Source organism: Anas platyrhynchos, chromosome 13 (assembly GCF_047663525.1).
Source record: "Anas platyrhynchos isolate ZD024472 breed Pekin duck chromosome 13, IASCAAS_PekinDuck_T2T, whole genome shotgun sequence".
NCBI classification, from domain to species: domain Eukaryota; kingdom Metazoa; phylum Chordata; class Aves; order Anseriformes; family Anatidae; genus Anas; species Anas platyrhynchos.
The window spans coordinates 4,019,250-4,044,787 of NC_092599.1; the positions used below are offsets into that span (position 1 = coordinate 4,019,250).

General features: G+C 40.2%; 1 long non-coding RNA gene across 7 annotated transcripts in view; it reads right to left on the reverse strand.

Moving 5' to 3' along the window:
* Positions 1-25,538, reverse strand: part of LOC106019007 (uncharacterized) — a 133,621-nt gene that overhangs the window by 94,061 nt on the left and 14,022 nt on the right. For all 7 annotated transcript variants that reach the window (XR_011812482.1, XR_011812484.1, XR_001193487.5 and 4 more), the window contains exon 4: positions 22,478-22,566. This is a non-coding gene — a long non-coding RNA (uncharacterized lncRNA). The remainder of the gene's footprint in view (positions 1-22,477; positions 22,567-25,538) is intronic.

Sequence of the window (25,538 nt, forward strand, 5' to 3'; positions counted from 1 at the left end):
TCAGACAAGCTGCCAAGGAGCATCTCACTTTGACTGCTTTCATTTTCCAGGAAAGGCGATGACACGAGCTGACACAATCACCCTGACCTGGCACCAGCTGGTTGTTTTGTAGGTGCTCATTTCTTTCCCCTTGATTCGTTACAAAAAAAGCAGCCAACGTGAGGCATCTCCCACCCCAAAACAAATGGATGGATGAAGGCGAGTAAGGAAGGGATGGAGATAGTAGCTGATGAAGCTAATTTACTCTCTTTTTACCTCTCAGTTTTACTTTCTACATAAGCACAGTTACAAAGAAATATTTATCTTTTCTAATTTCAATATTTTAATATTTATCTTTTTAAAAATGATGGCAGATGTCTAAAAAAGTGAATTTCCAAATACATTGCTTTATATGTGTACATATATATATATATACATACATAAAATTATCTACTTTTCCATGATATTTTTCTCCCACAAGACATTTCAAGCAGACGACACTGTTGAAGTTAGAGACACAGCTTTCATTTCCTCTGCAGTGAAACGCCCCCAAAGCGATCCAAATCTTTCCTATCGATCCCCAGTGAAACCCTCCTGCTGGTACGCTCTGCTGCAAACCCCAAATTAAGTTAAGATTTGTGCAGTGGAACCCTGGCCATCCTTCTGACAAACCATGGTCGTACCTCACACCAGCCTGTTTGGCTGTGGCCCAAGGTACAGCCCTGGGAGGATAACCCTCCTGCTGCATCCCTGACACCTCCCGGCAGAGCTCTAACAGCTCTCACCTCAGCAGGGCAAGCAGCACGCTTTCTTCCTGCCTGCAGCAACAAAAAAGCTCATAAAGCTGTTGGTTGCCTGATTTCTTGCCATGAACAACTCCTCATGCAGCCTCACGGAAAATTATGATGCTGCACTGCTACAGTGGTTTCTCCCATTGCATTTTGCTGGGCCAGGGATTCATCACCTACTCCCAAGGTGGCATTGGTCATTCACATTGCTTTGAGCCTTCACAGCATCAGACACGGCACGAAGCCCACCATTCTGAAATTTCTGGCCTTCCTTGCTTTTTTCCGCAGGTAAATTGGTCAAAATAACATATTTACTCCACGGCTTGCAGAGCCAATGAAAATAATTTGCCCAAATTACCTTGAAAACTCCAAAACCGGAATAATTTGTCTACTCTGATAGCTAAAGTGAACCTAACATCTCTTCTCAGCAGTACTAGCACACTGCTTTTCTGTAACGCACTACCCAACCACCAATTCCAGGCGAGCTGCCCATCAGACAGCACGATGGCTCTCTTTTTGCAGGTTGATGGAGGCAGGAGGAGCCCAGCAGCGAATTTTTCAGAAGACACGGAGCTTTGGCCTACCCCTCTTGATTTCAGCAGGAACAGAGTTAAGTCAGTGTTGTGAGTTACTTTGATAATCCAGGCCTAAATTAGCTCTGCAAATACTGGCAAACTCAGAAGGCTGTTGACTCCCAGGCATCTGTGAAGCTTCCTTGAGTCAAAAAGTAACACCATACAGAAAAACTTATTTATTCTGATGGGTCACTCTGCATCGGATTTGGGTAAATGCTTGGATTAACCCTCCTCAATTGCTATAGTCTAACTGCATCCCAAAACACTGGGTCTTTCTGTAACATACAACCCCTGTACATACAGCATTGTTTTAAATGAGCGGGTTTCCTCATCAGTCATCTTCAGGTTGGATTTCGGGTTTTAACAAAGTCCTCTCTAAAATACCAGGTTAAAATGATGAGTTGCAGTAGAGATTTTCAGACATATGCTTTAAGAGTTTAGTGTTAGGGTTCATCTAATTTATTTTTTTTAGCTTCTGAAAGAGAAGAAGGAAGAGCTTAAAATTTTAACGAAATACATAATCCATCCTTTGCCTAAACCCTCCAAGTCACAGCACGCTCACCACCTGCTTTACTTTTACACACGCAGCCTGGGCTCAGCAGGGAACAGTCTGTTGCAGTGAGGATTTCAATACAATTGCAAGGGCAAATGCTACAACTCAATCTGAAGTGAAGAGGGAGAAATATAAACAAGATCTACTGAGAAGCAAGCTTCCAGCCATTAGCAGCACATTGCACGTACGTGCACCTGTGAGTTTGCACACATAGCAAGAGCTCGGGGACTTGCCTTGTGGCACTGGTTACAACTGGGGGAAAAAGCCTATTAGACAGCCACACTCTTTAACCTATTTCTGCAACCAAAGTTAGGAAACCAAAACCAAAACAACAAAAAAACCTGAGATATATATATATCAGCTACCAGTTGACACCCAGCACAGAGTTCAAAATAGACTTTGTGACAAAGACTCATACGTACGGATAAACCATCCGTTTCCACAGCTCAGTGATTCTCTTTGTGCACTCAGGAAAGCCAAACAGAAAGCAGCCTTCCCTCCTCCACCGTGCAGAAAGCCCTCCTTCGCCTATCTCCTGCAGTGTCTTGTTGCTAAAGGCACGCAATACCGCCTCGCGGCCCGTCACTTTGACAATAACCCGATGAAAAACTGTGTAATCACAAAAAGTGACAAAAGTAATCCACGAGGATCTGCAGAAGACATCACTTATATGGGAAAGGCTTGGCAAATACTGACCTTCCCTCCATAACCCACCGGCAGGTAATCTGCACTGTAGTTATTAACAAAGACAGTCACATAAGCCTGATACGGTCGAATGATTTAACGCATCCAGGTAAAACTTTTATACTGCCCCTTAATTTACTACCCACTAGCGACCCTTCTTTTTATCGGATGGAACAGGATAGATTAGATCTTCCATGTAAATTTTATGTTTTGTCATCTAGTAGATTTACAGCCTTATTGCACCTCCTGCATTCAATGAGGTAAAGCAATGTAACAGTTGTCTCACAGCGCGTGACACCGTAGAGTTGATGCTTCCGAAAAGCACTGAGTACCAGAGGATGCATTGGCCAGAAAAACGTTCAGGTGTGGAGAAATTCAGGAGGGAAACAAGGGGCACATGACAACAGCAAGGCTCAGTCAGACCCTACCACTACCCCAAAAAGAGCTGGTTGGGAATTCTTTATTTTGAATGTGAGTATCATTTTTGTAAAAAAGAAACTTGTAGTAGTCAGCCCCTCAACTCAGTTAGGAACTGTAACACTTAGTAACTCATGTTCTGGTCCACAACAGCACTGGAAATAAAATACGGCAGAAATATATGACTTGCAGGAACAAATTCCTCAGATTTGTGTATAAAAACTCCTATTACCGACAATAAAAGTGGCTGGGTTAAAAATCTGGTACTGTATCTCCCTAAGCAGTTGCTTTAAAAAAGAAAATAAAATAGATAGCCTAATACAGATGATGATCCATTTGTGTATGTGGTGACTATAACAGCAACTTCAATAGCCACCAAAGCACAAAACCACACTACCCTTCATTTCAGAAGATAACCTCCATGTCTTCTGCCATGGCCCCATGTTTGTGAAGATCTCCAAAGCACAGTATTTTGATCAGCTGGCTGGCACACCATCTATTAATGGGTTAATAAAAAGATTAGCACATGCTGCCCTCCCCTCCTTGCATTGCAGTGCCAACGTTTCCCATACAAGGGCTGAAAAATATGACAAGTGACAGCTGTAATGGGATGGACAGGTGTCTGATTACAGATAATGTTGTCATTGTTTACTAAGCCACATCTGAGCTTCCTTCAAATGAGAAGGTAAAGAAAACAGCTAAGCAGGTTGTAATTCAGAAAGACAGATCTTTGTTAAAAGAGAACTCTGGACTCCACATTTAATCAAGATAAGCTAGATTGTGAGCAGTCGGGCAGCCCAGCGTGCAATATGTGCTATTAATAATACATCAAATAAGCTCTGGGAACTTCCTACTAAAATCACTATTCACAAGCAAGTTTTATTGGAAATTTAATCAAAATAAAGAACAAGTATGTAGCTTAAGAATGTGTTACATGAAACATTAAGGCTAAGTATAGTACCTGAAGCATCAACTCTTTCATATGCCCATAATACATGATACATCAATTTTTCAGAACACAGATATGATGCATCAACATTAGCTCTTACATCTGAAAAGTAAAGGTTAGACAGATATCTTATAACTCATATCTCAAAGCCAGGTGAAATTAAATGAGAGTACTTTAATAGTTACCCCATGTTTCCCAATTGCTTAAAAATCAAAAGCACTTGTTTTGTTTGGAGCACCAGTACCGTTCTGAGCAGGAAACTCCTCATAATCTGATTTTAGAGTCGTGCTCTTGTTTTGATGGATCTGCTTCTTGAAATTATTGTCAGCATCCCAAATGCTGCAGGGGAGTAATGAGTTTTATTTGATTTCAGTCAGAAGTGAGATTTGTGTATATCATTCTCCTGACTAGACAGAAATAAATTAACTTATCACAGTACTTGGGAGCCTGCAAAACTAGCTTCTGTAGAACTGCTGATTCCCCACGTGAGCATTGGGTCCGTCTATCCCAAAGAGAAGTGTGTTACCAAAACACCCGACCTAGCTGGCTCTGCACCGTTGCAGGGCAATCCCATTGGGGTGCATTGAAGCTGGAGGCAGGACACAAATGCAGCCGCTCTGTTATAAGCCCAGAGCCCTCCAGGCCCTCTCCTTGCGCCCCTGGGTGCGCCCTGCCAGTCCCTGGTGCTCAGCCCATGTGCACATCACTGCTACGGGCACAGGCAGAGCACTTCACTGCTCTTAATTCGTAAATGTTGCTGCTCTGTTTTATTGGGTTTTTAAGTTAAATTGGAATTGGTAGATAATTCTTGTTTAAAAGCGAGTACCTTCGCACCTTGCTGTCTCACAGCTCTTTAAGCCTCCAACTCGTGGCCGCAGACCATAGAAACTGCTGGGAGTGGAGACTGGGGGGGAGAGGAGCTCTGAAGCTAAAAAGACAAATCTCTGCAAAACAGCAGCACTAAATACTTACACTTCCAAAGTCTCACCATTATTAAATAGCCTCCTCCACCTTAATCCCTGCACAGCGATCAAAACTCCCCTTATCTTTAGTCTTCACACAAGCTCTGACTCTGCCTGGGACTATTCTCAGGTCTCTGTGCTGAACTGAGGACTTCAGCTGCTAAATGGGGCTGGAGCACGAAATCCCTGTACAATCGCATAGATACAGAACTGCCAAGAAATGGAAAATGCCAGAGGAAACAGTGCCCCATGCCACCGATGTGCTGAACCAGGAGGGCTGTCTAAAGCGAGAGAAGCAGTTCAGTGTTTTGTTTTTTTGCTGAGCCTCCCAGCTCTGATGCCAGAGGTCAAACCCCTTTTGGTTCCGTGCCTAGCTGTGAGGGACCAAACTAAAGTCACTGGCTTACTGTATAAATATCATGGTAACGGTGCATTTCAGCCATTATTCACCAGGATCAGATCTCAAGTGAGAAAACGAAAAAAAAAAAAAAAAAAAGCTCTAAATTTCTTTGCCAATTGTCAGAGATATCAAGGACCTTTTTCACACATTGATTTTTTGGTGTTATTTACTTTACAACAGTAGGAATATCCCTTTGCATGTTCCAGATATAAGGAAGCTAAAGAAGTATTCTATATGAGCGTAAGATAGGATATTGAACTAGATTCCCTGAAGCAGAAGTCACTGGCATTGAGGTAATATTTCAGAAGGATGGAATTGATTTCTGACCTAGTACTTCAGCATCCCGCATTCATGAGCGCTCATACTGGATGAAAACAAATCGATACGAGAGGCATATGAGATTTAAAAGGCTACAGAGTACAGTAGGATAACAATGGATAATTTACGCATGATGCTTAATAAGCAACTGCAGAAAAGCTACTCTTTCCTTTTGCCTGTGCCCAGTGCAGCTTTCCGTTTTCTTTAGAGGCACGAAATTAATTTTATAGGGTGATCTCAATACAGCTAAGTCAGGCCACTACCTAACTGTCAGGCAACCTCTGGTTGTGAGCCACTAGGACGGGGTATTTATTTTTACAGGTGCCTTTTGTTAACCAGTAACAGCAGCAACTAAGGGGTATCCAAGAGAAGATTTGTAAAGCTTACTTTTGCCAATTCAAGTGGGTTGGGTTCGTCTGACGGCTTCCTCTTTAGGGAAGTGCAGTACTTCTTTCGGTTCAGCAACCCTACTTAAAGAACAGATTCCCCCATGCCCAAATGGAAAAATTGCAGGGAAGCTGTGCACCACAGCAAGGCTTTCTTCAACTGAGCCATGTGTTTCAGTGTCAGAGAATACATACTAAGTGGGAACAGCACTACTCAACCATTTTACTGCTTTCTGTGGTACCCAACACCACTTCTGTTCCTGGTTCTTCCTCAGTAAATCTTGATCAATCACAGCCTTTTCAATTTTATCTCAGTCTCTCAGGATTTGTAAATTTAAAAATAAATAAATAAAATTAAAATCACCACCAAAAGAACAGTCTGACTTAGTTACCTTTCTCTGATTTGTCAAAAAAATCAAGAGCTCATAAAAGTGTAAGTAAAAGGACGGCTCTGAGTAACGTCAGTTGCTATTCAGCACTAATCGTTCACTTAAATCAAATCCCAATCTTACGCTAAAAAGCTTCATTTTACTTCTTTAAGTAAACCTATATACTAACAATGCCAAGTATTGTCAGATTAAAATATGAGACAAATTAACCCTCATTAAGAAAATGCACCTGCAACGCAGCCTACCAACTGTGAAAAAGCAACTGTTCACGAGATTTGCATTCGTATTGTCTTCACCCCTCATTAAGCAGCCCCGCTGAATTTCGCTGATCAGCCACTGGCTGCTCTATGTTCGGCAGGAGACATCTCTTTGGAGTCGTGGCAATTATGGAAAATCAAATGATTTGCTCAAAACAAAAAAAAGCCAGTCTTGTATAAAAGTCATCATTCCTTCCTGCTTTTTGAAAAAAAAAAAAAAAAAAAAAAAAAAACTTTATGCAAGAAGCGTCTCTAGCTACAAAGAATATTTTACAAGTTATGATAATAAATTTCTAAATTTCTGTTAGGATTTTATTTTTGAGTAAGGAGAAGCCAAAACAAATAAGAACCATACATGAAATACTAGATGGAAATATCACTACAACTCAACGTAAGAGACCTAATCCAGACAGAAGTGTTTTCAAGCTGCTTTCACACAGCCCAATACAAAAACTTTATATTGGCTTAAACATTGGCCGGCACACCATTCACTTTCACCAGTTTCTAAAGGCATGAAGGTACAAATTAAGTAATAAAACCAAAGGTGAAGCAGCCTAGACTTTGCTTCTCATTTGAACTGTGCAGTTAGCAGCACACTAATGAAAAGGCTATCAAGCCATTTGAATGCTTCCAACTATAATAATCTGAAGGACACAGTTATCTATAATACGTTTAAACAAAAAGAACTTGATCAGATGCTCTATTTGTTTCTACTACATTTTGTATATATTGAGGGCACCAAATTTTAATTTGTGGTTTGAGAAATATAGAATCAGGACCCAACCAAGAAACATGGATATCAGATGACAAAATGATGGGTCCTAGGAGAAGTTCAGTAAATAAAATCTCAACCAGGTTAGTTGAAGCCCAAGAACAGTTCCACTTCAGTAAGAACAGAAATAGTTAGCTTTCAACTTCATATTTAATTCAGAACTTTAAAAAGAGTTTGTTGGGGTTTTTTTGGTGCATTCCTCCCTATCCCCAGCATCCTTTCCAATGTCAGTTCAGAGTTAAAATATCGCGTTCATCTCTCTGAGTCACGTGCAAGACACCTGCAACTACCAGCTCCAAGTTTACAACCTCTTTGAGCACAGCAATACAATTGCGTGGTGAATAAGTGGTCACCAACATTTGAAACAACAACTACAAAACACGGCAGCGAGGCCTGAAGTTCGTAGTCATACAGAGAAGCCACCTGGGAATAGGTGAAAGAGCAGTGGGAAGAAACGAGGAGGCTTAGCTCTGATATTCACATCTCACCTGCTCCGACAGCCCAGCCTAAGTCAAGCAACTGGCACACGGCAAAATTGTGCAGATGGCCAGACATCCGTGTCTGGCCCGTAGCACTTCCATTCCACCCTCGCCAAACACCCAGCCAAAGAAGTCAGTGTCCTTCAGCCAAGCTCCCGCACAGAGCGCAGTTCAGTTGTAGTAATTCTCCGCAAGAGACTCGTTGCCTCAATCTGAGCCATCCTGCTCAGTGCGTCAACCAAATCTGAGCCATTCAGCTTATTTTTTGTGGTCTTTGGGATAACTGGCGTTAGGCTAATAGCTGGAATTATTACAGACCCTCTAGAGATGGGGCTCCTAAGCATCTCTGTTCTCTGTTGGCTGCACATCACCGAGGTCTCCTGCAATGCTCAGCTTCAGGTAAGCCACGTTCTGAAGCCACGACTGGATCTGAGCCTGCCCCAGGTATTTCAAGCAAAAGTGACCAGATACAGAAATCCAATGCAGAATCTGATATTAGCTAATTTAACACCTTAAAAAATAATAACTGCAAATAAAGGCCTGGCTAGCTGTGTTACGGCCATTCCATTGCGCTATGCCTGTCCTTCTGTAGCATCCCCAGGGCTCTGGTAATATACTTGCTCTCCCCAGGGAAATCTCACTGCCCAAGGTGATTTTGTAATGACAAAGCACAATGAAAGCCAAATGCAGACATCCTCTCTAACTAGGCTCAGTGACGCCTCTGTTGTGTTGAAGAGAAGGAAAAGTTGCTCTTTATTGCAAATACAGCTTGATCTGCCGGAGCGGTCTGTGATTGACCAAGGACCTTCCTAAACTTTGATTTAGAAAGAACAGAAGGTTACCAGTGTTACATAATGGCTAGAGGGGGTGAGGCAAGAATCCACTGAGTCCTCTGCCCTGTCCATCAACAGACATTGAGGAAAGAGAAAAATGTACAACGTGTGTGTAGTGATACTTCTGGTTACCTCTCTCCATGGCTCAGGTACCCCAGACCCAACCTCTCTGTATCTCACAGCCCAGAGAGCCTCCTTCGCTGACTGCCAACGGATAGATAATGCCTCACAGACCTCATTTGATTTCTTTGTGTGCGTTTTCTCCCTTCAACTCATAGCATAATTAAACCGAAAGATTTAATACTCATGGATCATTGGGTGGGGGGAATTATTGCTCGTTGATTTTCAACTTACTCAACAAACCCTGCTAACCCTAAGGTCATCCATCAACTGAATGGTTATGTTATACATTATCCAGGACAGACAAAGGAAAATTCTTATGCAATTCTCCATCAAGAAGTGCTATATTCTCTGTAGTTTTTAGATATATTATTCATGTAGATCTCATATGGCAGAGTCACAAAGATAATGCATCAGGCATGAAAAATGTATCACTGTCCATGTGATACATCTATGCTGGAATCAAATGTGAAATATTTTTTTATTTAAATAAAAGATGTTGTACAGACATTTTATACCTCTCTAATAATACTGAGATATTACATTTATACAGCCAAAACCCGATGTTGCCATGTATTAGGCCATTCCAAATAACTTGCAGTCATTTCTCTTCCAGGCCTGTAAATTAAAGCTAAGCAATTATTTAGGAAAACCTTGTCTTGATCTAAAGCCCCCACATGAACACATTACCTGATTGTTCCACTGTTTAATTACCTGCATGTTTTCCTACATGACCAACCATGGTAGAAGTTTACCAGACTAAGAGAAGCCACCACTCTTTCCTCCATCAGAAAGGCACCCTTGTGGAGGAGACACACCTGTATTTTCATATTTCTAGAAGTGGTCAGTTTTTGCAAAACCAAATGCCACTGGGAGATGTAATAGCCTGCACTTCAAACACAAGGTGAACTTGCCTGGTACTGCTTCTCACAACAGAAATACAGACTAGAGCATGCCTGTGAAAAAGGATATAACATGTGGTTCCAGGAAAGAGTGAGAATTACCTCTGCCAGACGCCCCTCACAGAGCCAGACCACACTGCTGCAAAGCACACAGTAACAGCAAACCAGGTGCAGTAAGAAGCTCAAGGGACCAAGAAGCTGAAGAGTGAAGATTTGGCAGGTATTTAGAAGCTGCAGTTACCACAAAAGCCTCTCCAAAGGTCAAGTATGATGTTGCAGGGACAGCCAAGCCACGTCTGTCATTCTCCTTCTAGAGGAGCAGAAATCCTTCAAGGGGAAAGGATCCTAATTAGTGAAGAGCAGAACAAACCACTTGACAAAAATAACATCTCAAACAATCTTCAGCCTTTGAAGAGACTAACTAAATAAACCTGAAGGAAAGACATGTTGGTTGGCACATTTGCACATTGCAAATTCTGTAGAGCAAGCCTTTAGCAAACTTTTCTCCCCCTCCAACACAGACTTTTTTTTTTTTTTTAAAGCACTTTGGTCAAGGCTTTGCTAAACTATCTACTTGTTCTTGCCTTGAAAACTCTTACTGTAACTCTTACTATACTGTTGCATTGCTGTTACTTATGTTACCTCAATGCCTACCTGAGTGACTTTGAATGTTTGTCTCTGTTCCTTCATAGGTGGTTTTGGACTACATCTATATGAACCTAAAGATTGTAACAGTGAAAATAATGCACCTAAGAATGCAGTAACCTCTATTTCCTTGGCAGTCTTGAATGTGAGACTGGATTCTAAAATGGCATGCCAGAGCCCAAACGCAACCTATGCTAAGAACACTGCGGTTACATGCAGATTTTAACTTCCCTCTTGCCGATCCGTGAAGCAAAATTTATGGCAAAGGCCACGTGTACGTGGTTGTCTTGGCCAAAATGAAGGTGCAATGAAGCTATGGGGTAAGTAATAAGACATTCAAAGACAAGAAGTATTTAAAGAGTGAACAAGATGTAAACAGGTAAACAATCTCAGACCTCTGAGCTGACACAAGAAGTGGTCTACACAAGTTCTTTAAAAGTTGAACTATCAAGAAAATTAAATTAGAGGTCAGCAAATGAACTTAGTACAGGAGAAATCCACAGCTAGTGGAGAACACATACCATGATGTTAAGTCTCATAGGACATTGATTGTTCAAAGAAATCTGATTTTTGTCCAAGATCCTGAGCAGAGCTACAGAAGCAGTAAAACACACACTGGAGCTAAGTACCTGCTGATGGGCATAATTAGATATGTCTCACTCTGCACATTCTCTTCTCAAAATGCTGTACTGGCAATCTCATCTTAATAACTCCACTCTTTGTGCAGCAGCACCTCTGGCATGCAGCCCAGCAAAAAGTGGGAAATAACTTGGAAAAAATGTTAACATAACAGAAAAACACAGCTATAAAACCATTCATCTCCCTCTCCCAAAGTGCCATGGTGACCTGCTACATGTGCACAGCTTGAATGTTTCTATTCCCCTGCTGGAAACCCACGACAGATAGAAGTTATTCTTTTGTCTTTGCAAGAGCCCAAGTGGCTGGTGTAGTTTTAGTTTATTCTGGAACTAACGTCCCTTCTTACAGGTTATTCCTCCTTCAAGACTCTATTTGAACCTCTTTGTGCAATTCTAACCTTTCTGAAACATCCTTGGATGCCAGAAATTGAGTAATTGCATTGTGCAACCCATGACCTGGACCTACGCAAGATTTGATGATTCACAGGACAAAATGATTTGACACGTAACCCAAATCCTCCCTTCGCCTGCTGAGATCACAGATCAGCTCACCTTGCGTTTTCAGCAGTGTCAGAAATAGAACCAAATATTCAGGTACCTGGAGCTGTTTAGAGAAGCTAGCTTTTGCAGCCTCTTGTGTACTGCAGCAACCCTAATTCCTGAGAAACATCACCCCTGAGTTTAGCATGTTGAGCCTAATACCCACAACTAGCAGATTCTTACCGTAAATCCCAGATTATGGGGAGTATACTTCAACATTTAAGTCAATGCAATTTTTTATTGTATATATCATGGTTATTTGCATAAAGAGAAAAAGTGCAAATCTTTTTGTTTTTTCCAAAGATCTCATTCTAGCCCCATCATGGCCTTTCTAATCTGCTGTTTGTGTTTGCCAAGAATAATTTAAAATTCCCGTAAATTGTTAAATAAAGCACTATGAAATTAATGACAGATCATAACATTTTACCACTGTGGTGAAAACTAAACTTTCTCAAGATCACATTGACAGCCATGGAAGCTGTGCAAACACTGCAGTTTGCAAATGAATAGCCTCTACATATCAACCCATACATGTGTGCTCTTCTGTACGGAAACTTATTGTGAGATTGTTTTTTCACACAAGTTATTCCTTGCTGATTTCCACGAAAGATATAGTTTGTTTGTTTGTTTTCCTCCCCTCTTCTTTTCAAGTTCTGGTTTCTTTTCTCAAAAGCGCTCCAACAAGCAAGACTCTCATATATATATCTATCCTCCCATAGAAACTCAACCTTAACAGTCCATCTCCCTGGTGCTGTAACCCACAAAGCCTTTTCACACCTTACATGTGACAACAAACTGGTTTGTCTGAGTGGCCTGTCTAGACAGATTTGCAGCCTCAAAACAGATTGCAGCTAGAACCCAGCGAATGGACAAAAAATGGCTATTTATTCTTTGTAACTTGAAAAAGTAACACTAGGAAAAGGAGAGCTGATAATGTACTTCATGCTATCACTCTCATAACTAAAACAGCCAAACAACCATTAAATTATCCTGCACTATTAATTTTTCTTTGTATCCAAGCAAAGCTCTGCTGAGCTTGATCTGAAGGTACAGAGACAGGTGGCTGCCAATGAGAAAATCATCCATGGCAATCGCGCTACCATGATGACACCCAAGATCGTGATACTGAAAACCAGCATGAAATCACCATTTTGTCACTCAGAGGTCAGAAGATAATAGGTGAGTTGTTGGTGCAGTTGTAAGCGACTTCCAAAGCTTTACTGATTAGCTTTTTCCAGAGAGCGCAACCATAATACTAATTACAAAAAAGTCAGAATGAAGAAATAAAATTTGTAGGTTATAACAGCTCTGAAGAGATGGCAGAGTCCGATGATTATGTAAGAAATATAACATTGGAGATGCTTAATTGCACTGGCTTCATTCCCACAGCCCACTCTGCCAACGGAGGAGTAAATCACCTGAAAAGCATGAAAACACTAAAGACGCAGAACCACCACTCCGTGACAAACTCAGACCTTTTTCTACCTTACCTCATCCTCAATGACATTGCTACAGACAGCCACAACGTGACTCATTCTACCCAGGAAAAGTTTCTTAACACTAGCACATATTCTAATATGGCTGGGTTTTTTTTGTTGTTTTTTTTTTTTTTTGTTTGTTTTGTTTTTTTTTAAATAACAACTGAGTTATCAACAGCACCGAAGTAATTAGCTGTAGATTAGGTTTTCCTGGTACCCTAGAGCACCCAACTCCTACTGAATTTCAGGGGGATGTGATTACCTCAAGCACTTTTGAGAATATCAGTCTTCACGCTGGCTGTATTCCTAATATGATTTAAGGAGGAAAATCATCTTCACCAACAATGCTGTCCAGGTTTCCAAGTGTTCTACAGTATTTAGATGATGAGTTTTGAGTTCATGTTCTTAAAAAACACAGTTTTGAAAACCATTTCAGTAGCTTGGGAATTGAAACTCCGTTTTCAGGAGTTATCTGGCAGTTAAAAGCCTAAAACTAATTAAAAGTCAATACAACTCAAGTATTATTGAACGTTTCATTCACATGTCGGTAGCATCCCAACTTGGATTTGGAACACAAAGATCTTCAATTTCATACTCAAAGACTAAGGATATTTAGTAAAATAATCTTCACTCAAGACATTACTAAAATTAGCAAAAATACACCGAGACAGGGATTTAGATACTATTATCTGAAAGGAAAATGTGCAAGCCAGATAACACTACCCTCTTACAAAATGTTTATAATTCCCCTTAGCTTGTGTGTTGTTTCTGTGCTAATTGTGCTAGCTCTCAGCGTAGAGATAGTTTATAGCAAGAGATGCTTTTAGCAAATTTCAAGGTACTATTTTCTGCAGTAATTGCAGGACAGCAAATTGGTAACAAAGATTAAGTTAAGCAAAACATGCTAGTAAGAGGTCTTTTACAGAGTAAAGCTCTCCCCAGCATTAAATAATAGCAGCAAGAACTATTAGCTCAGACACCTACAGGAGGAACATCCTTCACGTGTAATTATACATTTAGCAGCACTGTGGGTAACAGAAAACAGACCCTTGGAGCCTGCAAGTGCCACAAAAAGTAAAGATAAAACATGACCAGTCTTCATAATCCTTCCAAATATGAGGATCCGTCTTACCCTAAATTCCACATATTTCCTCACCCTAGTGTTTTTTTGTTCTGTTTTGTTTGGTTTGTGTTTTTGTTTGTTTTGTTTGTTTATAAAGCCACCACTGGTATTACACTTCCCCATCATGTCTGATAGACCCCTAAAATTTCGTTTCCAAGAAGCACTTTCCTAATATCAGATTCAACCTTTTCAGTTAATGTTTGATTAAGGATTTCTTCCTAACCACATTCAAAGGGTTGAACATCACTTTTTATTCTCACTCGATATCTGATCTTGGGTAACGATCAACAAAATGATCATTAGAATGTGAACAGTGCCAGAAGAGTAACAAACGCAATGACAGACAGGAAAATGAACAAGCCTGCTGGATGCAGAGATACTATCACATCTGTGTGTCTAAGGGTTGGCAGAGCTAAGCTACATGGTGAGGAACGGTCTCTGGCTTTTGCTGTGCTGGTTTTCTTTGTTCCTTCTTGCCCAAACCATTACACTGCTTCTGTATTCTTCGAGCATTATAATTGGCACAGATACTCGAATCTGTTTTCTCTCACTTCTTACTCTTAGCATTACTTTAGTGCCCAGAAGCTCTGTTCTGACTCAATGTTTCCACTGAGCAGGACCCTGCACAAAAAAGGCAGAGCGCAACCACCATGCATGCCCCACAAAGGGCACCACTTAACATGCAAGTTAGGAGCCAGAAGATGTTCAGGGTGCAGCAATCCACAACCCAGGAACACACTAAATCTAATCTCATTTTTCTAAACCTATTACCTGTATGGTAAATGGCAAGTGTGCATGCACTAGGAATGAGCATACCTGAACTGGGCAGCTAGCTTAGCTCACAGGCTGAACAACTTGGCAGAAGTACAGGCGTTGGCTTATCAGGTGTCCAGGGTGCTGAAAAGGCTTGAACAGCAAGGAATAAGAAAGTGCCAACAGTTTGTAGAACATTAAATGAAGTAAATCTAGAGAGAAATATTTTTAATCATGGAATGAAAATTCAAATTGTATCCTTTGTGCTTTTGTGTCATGCTACTTTTTCACTCCCCTTAGATACCCTTCCTCACCTTTATAGATACATAAAAGATGAAGAATACCATATAATTATCAATTTAGGTAACAGGAACTGAAAATATTCAGGTTGAAAATGCCCTAAATGCTTTTGAAGCCCAAAAAGGGAACCTGAAAAATTCTACAAGGAAAAAAAAAATACAAAAAATACACAGAATACAGCAGCGGGTCCAGGCTACTAAGTTAACAGTTTTTGCCTTCAGTTTCAGAAGGATGATTTTTTTGTTCTTTGCATTCATTATACACAGTGTTATCAAGTACTTTCCAGCACACACTAGAAATAATCCAGCTGCTTTTTATCTATTCAAAGGGCAAAAGCCCAATAGCATACAGCAATAACACAGGAAAGTGGTATTGATTGATGGCACAATATACTAAATTCAAAAAATGCCCTCATTTGGCTATAGTCCATTCCCCTCTGACATAAAAATGAAGAAGGAGCCAAGGCAATGGAATCATGAAGGACAACAAAAGATTTCTTGACTGAACTCAGACACTGGCACCGCATTAGTCCAACAGACATGAATAGTTACTTGCAAAGTCTACAGCAGGCAGGGATAGGAAAGCCACAGGTCAGCCTTCGGCATTTCTTGCTCTGCAATGGTTTATTTAGAAGCCCTGAGTGCTCTCATTTTGCCATTTTAAAGGAATGCCTGTCAAGTCTGGTAGATTTTACAAAGGAGTCACAACAGAAGTGCTTGGATTTTGTAACTTGGAGGGGAAAAAGTTCCAAGGGTAGGATTTAAGGAATACCAAACTCAGCCACAGCCAGCCTTTCTAACTTGAGTTTTTCTAACTGGAGTTCAGCTTCTCATGGAGGTACCAAAGAACATAACTAGCGTTGAGAACATTAGCACTGCAGTGGGACATGGTGGCTGCTGAACATTAGAACATACTGAACATTAGGGTAAGTGTTCCTATGTTCTTCTATATCCAAAAAGTCACAGGTTTCTTCATTATTTTACATAACGGAAGTAAGTGTCATCCCTAGGTTACTTCAGAAAACAAACACTTTCAGACTTTGGAATGGGTGAAGCTCCAGTGTTTGCTTTAGATTTAAGTTATTACTCTTTAAAAGGAAATCCAATACAAGCACAGACACTTAATTACTTGTGAATCAGTCCTATATAAATATTAGACCATAAATTAGGCTCTTTGAAAGCAATTCTTCCGCTTCCTGAGGTCTAGTGAAGAATAACTTGCAATAAAACAGCAGTGTGCCACAGCATAAAGACCTTCATATTTTACCAGAGCTAAGAGAATGAAAGATTCAGATGCTTTAAATCCTCCTTGAGATTAAAAATCTTGGGAAAGAAATCCATATAGAGACCAATATACAAACTCCTTTATGGTAAGAGCTCTGCTGCTTTCAGACCACTATTGTACTAAGTTTAGTACTCAAAGTCTCCTAGCAGGGGACAAAGCCTCTCTCTCCAAACTTAAAAATTTTAAATTTAGAAGCCAGAGGAGTTCTGATAAACTCTAGACAGGTCAGACTAGATTCAGACCCTTGTTATTTTGAATGTGCCACTTAATAACTACCGAAGCATCAGTGACAGATGGAACGAGCTGCATCAGCAGGGTAGCAACTGGACTGCCAGCCTCTAGAGGGATATTTAGCTGCAGACGGGCACATGTGTAGCAGGAGACTTCAAGTACCATTTGCACCACACTATGAATCTTCATCTTGTAAGGGATCTGAACAAAACTGACACTTGGCATTTCACCGTTCTCTGAAGACTTAGGCGTTCTCTCACAAAACACTATAAATCTCCAGCAAGGGAAGAAACATATTTAGTAATTAACCTCCCCTGGGACTTTAACATTGACCACTAGCAAACTCTGCAAAGCACTGGAGATTGATCAACACAACCGCCTTGCTGACAGGCGGGCTTGCCTAGGGACAGCCCAAGCAACAACAGCCCACGGGGCTCAGCATAACATTAACACCAGATTTACTTGGACAAGTGGCAACAGTCTTAGTTTCCATGGCACTCATGACATCCAGCTGGCAAAAAGGTACACGTCTAGTTACTACTGAACTTGTACATCCAGTATCCATACCATGTACTTAAGCTGATAGCTTGAGTTTCCCTATAAGACCTGAATAGGGCTGGCCATTAAATCAGCATCATAAGTTACAGATCTTCATAAATCAAAGAATGTGTACGATTCTCCTTCCCCCATCATCCATGCAGAATTGTGCTCATCTCACAAGCATCTCTTTCATCTACATGAGAAAACAATCCCATTCAAAAATGTGAATAAAAAACCCAATGATATCTTCTAAGATGAACAAACATGAGCTGAGATCATATTTATTTAATTCTACCTGAAACCGTATACTTCAGTTGTAGTGATACTGAATTTGATCTTACAGCATCCTGTTAAAAGAATAAAGGTTACGAAAGTAGTTAAAGACACCCCTTTATAGCTCATCATCAAACCACTGCCAGTTATTTTAATCACAGTTAATGTCATCTGCTGTCAGAAGAGATTTTTATAACATGCTGTCACCAAGATTAGAAGTGTAGCAGCAATTTTATATTTGTGTTTAGGCTATGGAGGAAATTTTTATCTTATAAAAACATCCAAGAAAATTACTAGCTTGTGTGTATGTGCTTACAAAAAAGTGAAATGAGATATTTCAGTTTCCTCAGTAGTAGGGTGGATAGGTATCATGGAATCATAGAATATCCTGAGTTGGAAGGGACCCTTAAGGATCATCAAGTCCAACTCTTGACACCGCACAGGTCTACCCAAAAGTTCAGACCATGTGAGTTGCCTACTTTTGTCCATTTCAATGAAAAAAAGCAGCGAACTGATGCACATGGGATTTTTTTTTTTTCCAGGCTACTTTCAGAAAATTATTTTTATTTGGCTGGATTGTCTGTCAGGATTCCTGAGCTAAGGTCGCTTTCACTCTTACCATGCATCAGTCACATCCTGCCACGTCCCACTGATAACAAAATGCAGAGCGGATAGTAAGGAATACAGGGCAGAACTTCTCAGATCCTGCTGTGACCAGGTACATCAGTTGCTACCAAGTGAATGTTTACCAGTCACTTGTCTTGGTCAAACAAGCAGCAGCATGTTGGTGTTACCACAAATAGCACATACAAGTACTCCCCAAGCAGCTGAGCTCATAATAAGCTGATTTTTTTCATTTACGATGATCTCACTAATTTTCAACAAAGTTACTCCCATTAACAAAGTTAAAATCTTGCAGGTATTTGCAGAATCTGGACACTAGACTAAACTCATGGGATAGGGGATGATTTTTTTTTTTTTAATTAAGTGTGTGAACAGTGCAATGAAGCCTCAATTAAGATCTCTAGAGACTAGAAACATCCAAGTAATAAAGCCTCAATGGTGATGTAGCTTGCCATGTGCAGTTGGCACATTAGATCCCAGCACACCAGTTAATTATTTTGATTTACAAGAACACACACGCTCACTACTGGGAAGGGTTTTGAGCTGCCCTTATTGAATGAATGGTAGTCTGTGCACTTCATAGGCTGTGGCAATATTCAAATCAAATTTCAAATGAAATATCATACGGTAGCATTTTGGTCTGCCTTCACCTCTCCGCTCCCATTTTCTCCTACACTCCACATTCCATTCATTGATTAGAAGTTAACGAAGCTCTGACTCTACAGACCTTGCCCCTACAATTCCAGTCTGAAATATGACCAGGCAAAATTTCTGTGACAAATTCTAGATAAACATCACACACTTTCACTGCAGCTACAAACCTGACACTCAGGCCACATTCACTTTGGTTTATGAATCTTTGAGTAAACTATGGCCAAATTTCAAAGAAACATGGACTAAAGCTGTCCTGAAATCCCAGCGCAAGGGATTTCAAGTGTTTTGGGCAGAAAGCACAAAACTAAACCAGAAGCCATGCCTTTTTTTTTTTTTTTTTTTTTACCCAGCAAGTTCCACTGAATTTTAGTTCAGATAAAACCTTAAATCCAAAAATGAGATTATGGAAAAATCTCACCAAAACCAGGGGAAAAACACCTTGATCAAGCAGACATCTGAAGACCCAGTTTCACAAAGCCCCATTAACCATATTAAGGCAGAAACTAACAGACCCTTGCTGGGTAAATTGCTGCTGACAGTTGGAGCTTTTCCAATGAAAATGTCTTATAAGCAATAGGGACATCTCAAATGAGAAGGATATTGGAAATCCTGCGCTGAAACAGCTGCTATTTCTCATGTTATCACCCACTTGGGAACTCATGTCCTTGCACAAAACAGATTTTGCATGAGTAAGCCACGGAGCTGGGTCTGGAGCACTCAGAACAGTGGAAGTGACTCACAGTCTAGGCTCAGATGTGACCCATTTGGTTTCCTCTGAAAGAACCCATGCCAGCCACGGATTTGGCATGAAACTGCCCACAGGCTGACCATCAAATACTGCAATGATTAACGATGAACCTATAAATGCCTAAGTTCCTCCATGCCATTCATCATCTCTGCTTTCATGCACGACAGAATTGGGATAACAGGATCTGAGAGGCTTTTGGGCAGGATTTTTTCCTTCCCGATGAAGTAATCACTAGGAACACCAGCACGTGCTTACGTCCATCATCCTGTACACAGCTTTCAAACTGAAGTGTGAAGCTTTCCGTGGTTAATCACATATTTTGTATTTTGTCCTTTCTGTACCTGAGGTTTTTTCCTCTGTTTTCCTGGGTTAGTAGCTTAGGAAACTGTATATTTAGCTCTTCTTATTATAGAGGTACAATGGAATGGAAGTCTCATTCCTATTTCTCTCTCACCCACAGCTTAAACACAATTAACTTTTCATTTGATGCATTCTTCCTGTCTGCACTCATAACGCTCCCCCAGGAAATGAGAACCAATAAGTCCTCCACAAGAGTAGAAGAGCAGGGTACTGACCAAATATTGTATAATGATATATTATAGGCATATGGGAAAAAAAGTTAATTAAAGACCACAGCTATCCTTTGGGAAAATGTTTAATATATTAGGCTCTTGGAGCAGAACAATGCAACATAAACAAACCCTCCCTTTTCAGAAACTGTGAATACACACATTTGGGAAAAAACAACGAAATCTGGCACTAGTATTATTGGTCAGAGGCTATATTTATGTCTAATAAGATACGCAAAGAACACACCTTCACGAACAGAACCGTGACATTTTTCTGCACAGAAAAAAAATGGGAGTTTGTCTGGCTACTCATTAGCATCCATTTCCAAAGGAACAAACCCAGTTTCTAAGGTAATATCAAGCAATCCTTAAGGTTAGATTTTCTTTTATTTATGTCAGTAACTCCATTGGAGCAGATGCTAATTTTTAGCACCTGCAACAGGTTTACAAAAATGTTAGCATTTGCACTTGAATGTAAACAGGATGTTTGCGTGAAATTTGAGTGCAATTTTTGTGCAGCAGGCTCCAATGAAAGCCCAAATGAATTAACCCCAATCTTTCAACTTCCACTGACTTTGATGAGGCATAGACACATTGGTGCCCAGCCTCCTTGGGCTTCCCACTGCTGTCATCAGGAAAATAGCTACTCAGATTTGGTCTGAAAAAAACTGTCCTTGCTTTGCACTGAAATAATGAATCACATGCTGTGGTGGTTTTAGGAAAGGTAGTTTTAAGTGTTTTTTTATGGTTAGGAAAATCCTAACCATATAGATTATGTGCCAGCATGTTTGATGACAAGAGATGCCTTACCCAAAGCACAAAACAGGGGGCACATGGTTTGCAGCAGGGTCTGAGACCCTGGCTGGAAGAAAACAATTCAAACTTCCTGCACAGTTTCACAGCAACCCAGGTATCCCTGCTCAGTGGGGCCAGTGGCTATGTCTGACACACAGATCCCAGTCAGGGGAAAAAATAAATAAATAAATAAATAGAGAGAAAAAAAAGACTACACACTCAAAAGCAGAAAGCATGGCAGAGACCTGTGAGGATGCAAGTTACAGTGAAATGCAACTGCTTCCAGCCTTGGGGAGGACACACAACATGAGTAATTTACAGCATTTACATTTTACCTTCAGTTTCAAAATTCAAGCCAGAAACATCACAGAACTCTGAAGTTGTGTGTTCAGTGTAAATGAAGAATAAATACAGTTAGAGAATGGATGGCTGCAGGTACACCTGCGGTAAACCATGAGCTTTTTCTTTAATTCACATTAACATTTTCAAATCACATGTAATGTGCAGCTTGCTGTACTTATGTACTTACTTAACCAGGACACCTGTCACTTTTTAGATCCTGCCATAAAAATTAAGCGATGTGTACGGCTTCCCCCCCATATACTTATTTTCACCAACAGATATTAGAATACTTTATTTGAATGGGTATTTTACAGGAGGGAGAATGATGATGTAGCAGATTGGGGTACAGCCAAAGCTGTCATGCTTGCCTAAATCATAAGTCAGGGCTGTATCCTATATGCAATGCTACCAGCTCTAATAAAGAGGTCAACCTCTAAATAAGGTACTCGTGGCACTAACAGCAGTGTTAGGCAGGCACCTCAAAGGAATGTCCTTCTTGCTATTTGTTTGGAGACTTTAAAAAAAAAAATCTACCCCCACACAAACTCTATAATCCATACACGTACCATTTTTTTCTTAGTTCTTAAAAGTAAACACATACGTTTGCAACTGGGCCACCCACAATCTGAAACAAGAGTCATTTGTCTGAAAACGCAGCAAGAAAAGCAGTCTGTGTTAAAAACACACACGTATATTCTATATGTTTAAAGTTTTAAGTCAGAGCTCCTCTCTGAATAGAGCTATTGTACCTGTGATTTATCAGACAACATATTGGTATTTACTTCTGCAATTACAAGCACATTTTCCAATAACACTCAGATGATTGTTTCTTAAAAGCAACTTCACATGAAAGGAATAATAAGCACAAAATGATGTTTCATTAAAACCACTAAAGAAATTTTATTAGCAGTTCCATCAGGTTTAACTAGCATCTTTAGTATATGCACGTGGGTATGTATAATCTTTGTCAGATTTGTCAGCTTTTGATGGATGTTTTCACTCTCACAGTGTTATTATTACTCCTATAGAGTAATACCGGCAGCAGGGACCTATAGTTTATTAGACCTTGTGTTGCATCTGCCACAGTGCCCTGGGGCTGGCGTATAGTCATCTAATCCAAATAATATTCCTTGCAATTACACTTGATTGTTAACTGTATATATTCAGTTCCACTTACGTTTGACTGTTGTTGTTCTCTGAGGTTTTCTTCAGACGAGCCATGCTTGAGCTCCCAGACAGTAGGTGGGATAATCCAGATAATTAGAACTGAAACGCAAAGTAAAAACGATATTAATTGAAATAGCTACTAGTAGATTAAAACGTCATTGACAACACAGACCAACAGCATGGCTTTGAAACCTTTTGCTCACACGTCTTAAAGGCAGCAGGTTAAAAACTTAACTTGGTACCACATGCTAACGCCACCCCAGTACAGCAGTCCTTCTAGAACTAAACCAAGGCAAGAGCACCTACTGCTCTGCACTGCAGTGCGATTAGCTTCTTATTGCAGAGTAGGGGCAATAACTAAGAAGAGGAACCAACCCATCTGCAGCATTTGAATGGAGGTTGTGGAGCTGCTTTGAGGCAGCAGAAAGAATTCTCTCACTTGTCACTAAATCTGGCTGCTCAGTCTGAATGCATAAGAATAAAAATGCAGTTTTGTACAAAGGAGAAAGAAGAATTCACGTTCTTTTATTTGCAGGAAAGTGACAGCATGCAAGCCAGAAGGCAGGAACACAGAAGAGTGGAACTAATGACAACATTTGCTTTCATTATCAAGTCAGAAAGCTCTTTGCCACAAGCTAGGTAAGCTTCTGCCTCAGGTACAGCAAAGAATCAACAAAAGCCAGAGACAGGAAAACAAGCATTTGCCACTATCAAATTATTTTGTCAAGTTATGCTTAAGGGTTGATTGATGCACTTTAACATCAAATAGCATTAAGTTTGGAAGCTCTCTGAGATGCGTAGTCATCATTCATCAGTAAAGCTTAAATTTTCAGATCAACCAGTGTGAGAGAAATTAATTTGGAAGCTGTCAAGATTTCTTTGTATAATTATGGTTCTGCAGCAATTAGGAAGTGAGTTTACATTATTTGCTAAGATAGATAATTGCTAAGCCTGCTACCAATAATAAAACAAGTTTTCTCTTCAACAGTGTGTTAATCTTGAAGATAGACACCTAAATAGACATATTTATTCACATAAACATTCACATTTTTCTGAATAAGCTTGCCTAGTTCAACACCATGAGTCTTACACAGTTTGAATTACTTTATAGTCAGGAAAATATATATATATTTTGTAGTTGTACCAGAAGGACCACTGTGGCCTCCTAAAAATAAATAGAATAATTAAATAATTAGTCATACCAGCAGACAAGCAAAGATGGTCTAAAAAATATCAAAAGACTGAAAACATAAATCATGAATACAACCCATATAATCTTTGACCTACACACAAGCTACAAGGTTCAAAGGTGGCATTGCATTATGTATTTATTGCTTGGCTAAGCCATTATTCACCAGGCTTGATTTTAAGAGGTAGGTATGATGGGAGTCTTGTATGGGGAAGAATATATCATGAAATCTTCCATATACAGGATGGTACAGCTAATTTATCTTTTGTTGCCTTCTGCTCAATTTATGGCATGGCAGCTTTCTACAAAATGAAGATTCACAATCTAATGCAAGAGCAGAACAAAGTGCAGCCATTCACAGAGCAGCCTTCACATTCAGCACCGTCCTCAGAAGATCTACTCGTCATATTGATGAATGAAAAAAGGCAAACAGCACGGTAAGGCCGGAGGAGACAGAACAGCAAAGCACAAAGCTATTTCTACCCCAGCACACCACCAGACACAGACACATCTATGGTGATAACGACAGGGCTGAAACAACCCATCTGCCCCTTTGGGCGTGAGGATGAGGTTGCCCAGCACTCCCAGTGCTTACTTACTGGGTGTGAGAATGACTACACCTCCAACCCTTTAGCCACACTCTGCTATCTTTTTCCCCTTTCCCTGGACCTTTCTGATGGTACCCTGCCTTCAGTGAACAGTCCAGCAGGGCTGAAATTCCCTATAAATTGGTAGGGAACCCATGATTTGGACTGCACTGTTTTTCCCCATTTCTTCACAGTTCTTAAATTCTCAAAGGTCTTTGCTGGGCATTTCTACAGAAAAATAACACTTTTGTCATGCATTAAAAAAGCAATGTGAGATCAAGAGTGGATCTTCACAGCGTCCATGCAGATTTAGAAAGACAGAAACTCCATTAGATTCACACAGCCCTAGAGAACAGCTTCAGGGTCCAGCTGACAGAGTCTTTTTCAAGGCTGTGATAACAGACAAAAGCACTGTTTGTGCTCTTGAAAAAATCAAGAGCAGTGTTAATTCAGCTTCTGCTAACTCATTTGAAAAACTGGGATCTTGGCTGGTGGCATTTACAGCCAGCAAGGGGCATGATTTGCTTCTTACAGAGCTTGTGAAACAAAATGGCAAATTTTCCTCTTCTCTGTTGATCACAAGAGATTTCTTAGTCTTGTTCTTCCAGTGCAAAGCAACTCCTACTGGTTTTGACTCTATCCCGTGGAACACAGGGTTGGTTTATTGGTTTAACTGCCTGAAGGCAAGAGGTTGTCTCTCACTAGGGAAAACTGAATCCTAACCACTGCCATGCCAATATTCTGCTCTTGTCAGCAAGAAAACTACGTATCAGACCCCTTAATGCAAAGTGTTCATAAAGAATGAAGAAAAAAGGAAAAAAAAACGGTATTACAACTCATGCATGAATGGGCGTTCAGTTTCCACCGTATTCAACTCTAACGGAGAGAAAGCAATTCTGTAAAAAACGTTTTTGGTGCATGCTTTCTGGTATTGCCCGTGGGCATATTAGATAGCAGTTATTTGCAGTATTTACATTTTTTTACCAACTTATCAAGAGAAAATCTAATTGTTCCTAATGACAGTCACTCCATGCGTCTCCTATTCTCATATATGGGGAAGCGTTTATTATCCATTTGTAGTAATTAAGACACTGATGTTATATGGATCCATAAAACCAACTTCATTTAGCAAATACAGGCTTATTTCAAACTTTCAACATCAAAAATATTTTTTAAAAAATAAAATCTTAGTTATAACATATAGCATATTTTGAATGACTAACTGATATCAGAAAATCACTAGTCTTAGATTTGGAAAAATAAAACCATGTTCTCTAAGATAACTTTTTCCAATA